This window comes from Solanum pennellii, chromosome 11 (assembly GCF_001406875.1).
Source record: "Solanum pennellii chromosome 11, SPENNV200".
NCBI lineage: Eukaryota > Viridiplantae > Streptophyta > Magnoliopsida > Solanales > Solanaceae > Solanum > Solanum pennellii.
In genome coordinates, this window is record NC_028647.1 from 35,407,461 (window position 1) to 35,413,205 (window position 5,745).

General features: G+C 33.2%; 1 long non-coding RNA gene across 1 annotated transcript; it reads right to left on the reverse strand.

Moving 5' to 3' along the window:
* Window positions 1–542: 542 nt before the first annotated feature.
* Window positions 543–4,462, reverse strand: LOC114074933. The gene is made up of 4 exons (XR_003575308.1): window positions 4,070–4,462; window positions 3,733–3,891; window positions 2,216–2,335; window positions 543–624 (listed from the first exon to the last, which is right to left on the reverse strand). It is a non-coding gene; the product is annotated as an uncharacterized LOC114074933 (long non-coding RNA).
* Between the last annotated feature and the right edge of the window lie 1,283 nt (window positions 4,463–5,745).

Here is a 5,745-nt window from a genome sequence, read left to right on the forward strand (position 1 = left end):
TAAAAAGCAAAATTTGTGGCCTTTATTCAAAGGCCACACTTTTTGACTTTAGGCAACACTTTAACAGGGGTGCCCTAAACTAGCGTAACCTTTGACCTAAGGCCACACTTTTCAAGTGTTGACTAAAAAGGAACACTTAGAAAGTTGGCCCAATACCATACAAAGGCCACACTTTTGGAATTTTATATGGAAACACTTTTATGACCTTAAACAATACTTTTAAATGTGGCCTTTTGTTCTTCATAGGCCACATTTTAAAGTGTGGCATTTCTTACCTCTTCTAACTTAACATATATGAAGTGTTGTCTTTAATAATATACAAGCCATCATTTACTATCAATGATCCCCATAGTTGATGCCTAAATTATCATACATTAATAAATACTATCACAAACACCATATTATCTAATAAATAACACAATTGTGTGTATATAGTAATTAAAGAGTATCTCCAAAATGTGCACTTGTAATGAATTACACATATTCAAATATCAATCTAACATTATAAACTTCAAAAAGTTTGCATCAACTTAAATTTTTTGAATTTACTTCTGTCCACGATTTTAATATCCTTTGACAGATAATCTTGCACCATAGTACACTGAAGGCGTCCAATCCAAAAATCTGAAAACTAGAACATAAGAAGATAGATTTTCTGTTCAACTAGTTGAAAATAAAATATACATTAAATCCTTGTTAGAACCCTTACCTCCCATTGGATGACTAAATATAAAAGAAATACTTGGAAATTTCAAATGCAACCACAACAGCAAAATGCTTAAAACATCATACATTTCCCAACATGACTAACCTAAGGTCTCCTACAACTATTCAAGGTATGATCCCAACTTGCAAAAGGGTGGAAGCAATTTGCATCAATATTCTAGTAATGGCCAGGGATCACAAAACAATCAGAACAACATGATGTCCATGGAATCTCCCACCATTATTAAAAAAGATGTTTTCCCCGAGCCAGCCCCTTTCATAGTTTTTCAATCGTTTGTTGCTCGTGTAGGACAAAATCAAGCCCAAAATAGTATTACTATTGAGCTTGAGACCCCTACCCACACTACTAGGCAGGGGGTGCCAGTTGTGGTGTTTAAAAAGGAAGATGTTTTGGAAAAAGTAGTTGCTAAATGTAAATTCACACTAGTTGGAATGTTTAAAAAAACTATGCCTAAAGTAGAATTTATCCGAAAAAGCTTCATTATCCATAACTATATATCAAGGGGATACCAATTCTCATAAAAACTATAGCTGATGCATGTTACAGTAAGAGTTAAAAGAGTAAATTAGTTCTCTTTTGAAAGAGTAAGAGATACCTCGAGTAAGAGTTGTTTCGTCATCATAATTCTAGATTTTTCGCTCATTAATGTTAATTGTGTATGAACAACTCAATGTGTCACCCATAAATGACGCAAGAAAGCACAAATTAATGTGAATTAGTGTTCTTTGAGACTATTTAACATATACTACACAAACCATATTCTTAAAAACCACTTCTATATAGTATCCAATAGGTAGAACTATCAATCTTCAGACTACCTGAAAATGTGCATCTAGTTCCTCAACGACAATATAGATGTTTAGTAATTTGAGGTAATGCAATAAAAGCACTTCATCAATATCTTTTTTCTACCTTTGCCACCTTTAATATCTAGAATTTAATCACTATAGCATAGGGTTACATATGTCAACATGTTTTTGTTATTACTCTAAAAGGAAGTATGGTTCTTGATATTTCCATACATGCAAAGCCATGAAACTTGAACAATGAATCAAAAATTGCCTATGATATAAGAAAATAAGATAGTTATTTTGATGTGGAAATAGAGGAAATTTGATTTACTACCAGTTTAATTGGGTCCATCCATGTGAACATGCAAAAAATATTTTATTATGGACTACTTCTTCCGTATGGAAATGTCAAGTCATTGCTGAACCTTTAGAACAACAACCAATGCTATCAACCTACAAGAGACACAACTAATGCAGCAGTAACCATAACACTGAATTGAGATCAATGGAAGTAAGTCGATTTAGATAGTTGAAGACAAATTTAATTAAGTAGGAACTACAGAAACAACTCTATACATGATAACGACTAAAGATAACTTTCATGAACATCAATAGAAGCCTCTCAGGGGTGATATCAGTACACAACAATAACATACTACTCAATGATTGTCATCAAACAATAAGATGAGAGATTTACCTGTCTCTGCGAAAATTCCCTCTTCATTTGCTTTCTGGTTCACTCTTTTATTGGTAATCAGCAAGACACTTACAGTACTGCCAAGATGATCCTTATATAATTTACATGCAACCCTAATAGCTGAACCACCAAAAATTGTTTAATTTTGTCAATCTACCGGTGAATACCAAAGAATGCATTAAGTTTCATTAAGTATAGCTTTCATGGAATTGATCCACACCCCTATTAGAGATATATAGATGATCATGGTTCTCTATTACACTTCCACAATTCATGTTAACCTTTCCCGTTTAACTTTTAATCTGATTTTAGCCTTCGTTTTACCAGTAGCAATCAATGTTTAGTAGTGGTACTAAAGAAATCAGGAAAAGGAAATTGAAATATTAGAGCAACACTAAGAAATTGAATAGTTAAAGCAGTACTATATAGTCAACCGCTAGCAAAAAAAACTAATTTCCAATTGCATCTCAATTAAACTCGTCTCGAACTAACTAAAACACGACTAAGCTAATTTGATCCATGAAAAGCGTGAATTTGTATGTGGTTTACTCTTCTTAAAAATAAAAAAATTAATTCCTATTTGAACATGTGAGTCATATGTCATAACCTTGAGTAGGAATATCCCCTATTTGAATGTATCCAACCACACATATATAAAGACTATACTATAAAGGAAGATTACAAACCAACCAGTCAAAAGGATGTTCAAAACTAGTAGAGCAGAAACTAGAAACACACAGGTTCACATATTCTGTTTTTTTCGTAAAATCTTCAACCAAAAGAATTACTCAATCTCTCCACATCAATCTCCTATTTTAACTTTCTCTTTACAATTAAACAACGTTCTTGCTACAGACATTTTATAAATGATTACCATTTCACTTCAAATCAATAACAAAGAACAATACGCAAAAAGGGACAGTAGCGTGAACCAATAAACACAATTCAGAAACAAAGAAAAGATAAGAATTACGTGAATGAATTTGCAAACCCCCATTTAAAAATAACCACATCCAAAATCAATAGCAAAGTCTATTTCATGAAACAATGCTAGTGATAAACTCACAAATGCTAGAGATAAGGTGCTAAATTACTGCCCCGTAAAGTTAAAATAAAATAATCATGTTCATCATGAGAAAGGCATACCATTTTGCCTTTACCACATATGATGCACCTATAACAATTAGCAAATGTTCATAAAAAGAAAATACAAACTCAAATATAATACTTCGAAACTAGTAGAATACAAATTAAAAATATTGATTCTTAATTTCAGCTTCAATTCTACAAAATTCCAAACAACTAGATATAGGAATTACGTAACAAATCATATATATAAATATATAAAAATATATTGAAAACTTGAAGAGTTTTCACTCGAAGTTCCAATTCTCCGTTAGAAAGTCACCTAAGAACAATTCCTCTTTCGGACACACATACGCTATCACAGAAGGTTGTGAGATGTGAAAATTTAAAACGAAATGTCTCAAAACTTGTGAGAAATACCTAAACCATACCTGAAACAAAATTTATGAGCTAGATCTTCTTCCTCCAAAGCAAATAAGTAATGGATGACTTACTTCTTAACGGACTCTACATTCAAGACCTTCCAACGATAACCCGCACACTACGTCTTCTTTATATGCCAATAAGAAACCTAGTTTTCTTTCCATTTCCTGAAAAAAAAATCCAATACATTTTACAACCAAATGAAGTGTCTTAAAGGTCAGCATGAATAAAATTTCAAGGACATAAATTGCATAATCACATAATAGAGGAGAATCTAAAAAGGCCGCTTTGCTGAAGAGATGTAGAAAAATTAATTAACACTGAGATTTAGGTCGAGCAGAGCACCATAAATATTTTCAGACAGTTCGGCGTAACCCATGGTTGTAGAGGGTTCCGCCAGAGCTTTCTATTCAACCTTAAGGAACAAGTTCTTGTTAAAATCGATATTAAAATCATTCTCCTTCTCTACCACTTTCACAACCTCGATGTTCAACAAAAAATTATTTGCGACGTCCTCATTTGGAAGTATGAAAGAATTTCTTAACGCAATGACATCCGGTTTTGAAGGCCGTTGACTGCACCGGCGAGATTGTATTTTCAGCCGTCTCTCAAACTTCTAGGTCTTTGTTTCTACATGTTGAGGGAAGTATATTTTAACGAAGAATCTTATAATTTTAGGCAGAAATTATATTGTATCTCATAATAGTCTTATTTTCTAGATATTGGGAAAAAATTATACGGGAAATTTTATGGGAATTAATAAAACACACTTATAAATTGTTGTTTTGAACTTATAAATATAGAACAATATAAAGTGTAGCTATATATATAAATAAGTGTTGACAATTGTTATATGATTCGGCCACACTTATTAAGTGTAATGTATAATTTTATCGAGAACACTTTTAAAGTGTTGCAAATATTTGTGTGGCTAAAAGGTCAATATAAAGGTCACATTTTAAAAGTGTACTCTTATATACTTTTTGCAACACTTTATAAGTGTTCATTAGAATTAGTGTTGCCATATGCCAAATTTGGTGTAGTGTCAAGGCACTATTCTCCCCAAGGATAATGAATCATTAAGCTTACCAAGAACCGATTCCATTAACTTCATCAATGATGTATCAAGGTGTTTCTTAGACTTCATTTCAACTACCAAAGATGACTCGAAGTTATGATGGACAATAAAACAACTATTAAGAGAATCTTCCTATGGAACACCTAAATGAGCCAACCTATGGACATCCCTTACTAGGTGTTTCTTTCCCTTTTAAACATGTGACGCACTACCTATGGTCATACGAATTAGAGCATCAGTGACAACGTTGGGCTTGTTGGGGTTGTAGAAAATACTCATGTCCTAATCTTTTAATAATTCTAAGCACTTTCTTTTTCGGAGATTCAACTCCTTTTGATTAAACACATATTGAAGAATTTTATGGTCAGTATAAACATAAACATGAACACCATATAGTTAATGTCTCCATATTTTCAATGTAAACACCAAGACCGCTAATTAAAGATCATGAGTTGGGCAAGTCTTCTCTGAACCATGAGTTCCTTAGAAGCATAGCCTATAACCTTCCTCTGTTGCATAAATAGAGAACCCAATCCCACTCGGAATGCATCACAATATACCATGAAACCCTTAGTACCCTCCGATAAAGTCAACGCCGGAGTGGTCTTAAGCCTATCGTTCAATATTTGGAAGTTTCTTTCCCAAGCCTTCGACCACTCAAATTTCTCATTCTTTTGGGTCGAAGTAGACAAAGGAGATGCAATGGATGCAAAAGCATCCACAAACCTCCTATAGTCCCCGGCTAGACCCAAGAAACTTCTTATGTCTATTCAAGCTAATAATATAGGCCAATTTCTAAGTTCCTCGGTTCTTTGGATCAACATCTACTCCCTCACTAGAGAGACATGACCAAGAAGGGAGACTAACCTTATCCAACACTCACATTTGCTAAACTTAAAAAATAGTTGGTGTTCTTTCAAAACATTGAAAAACACTCTGAAAT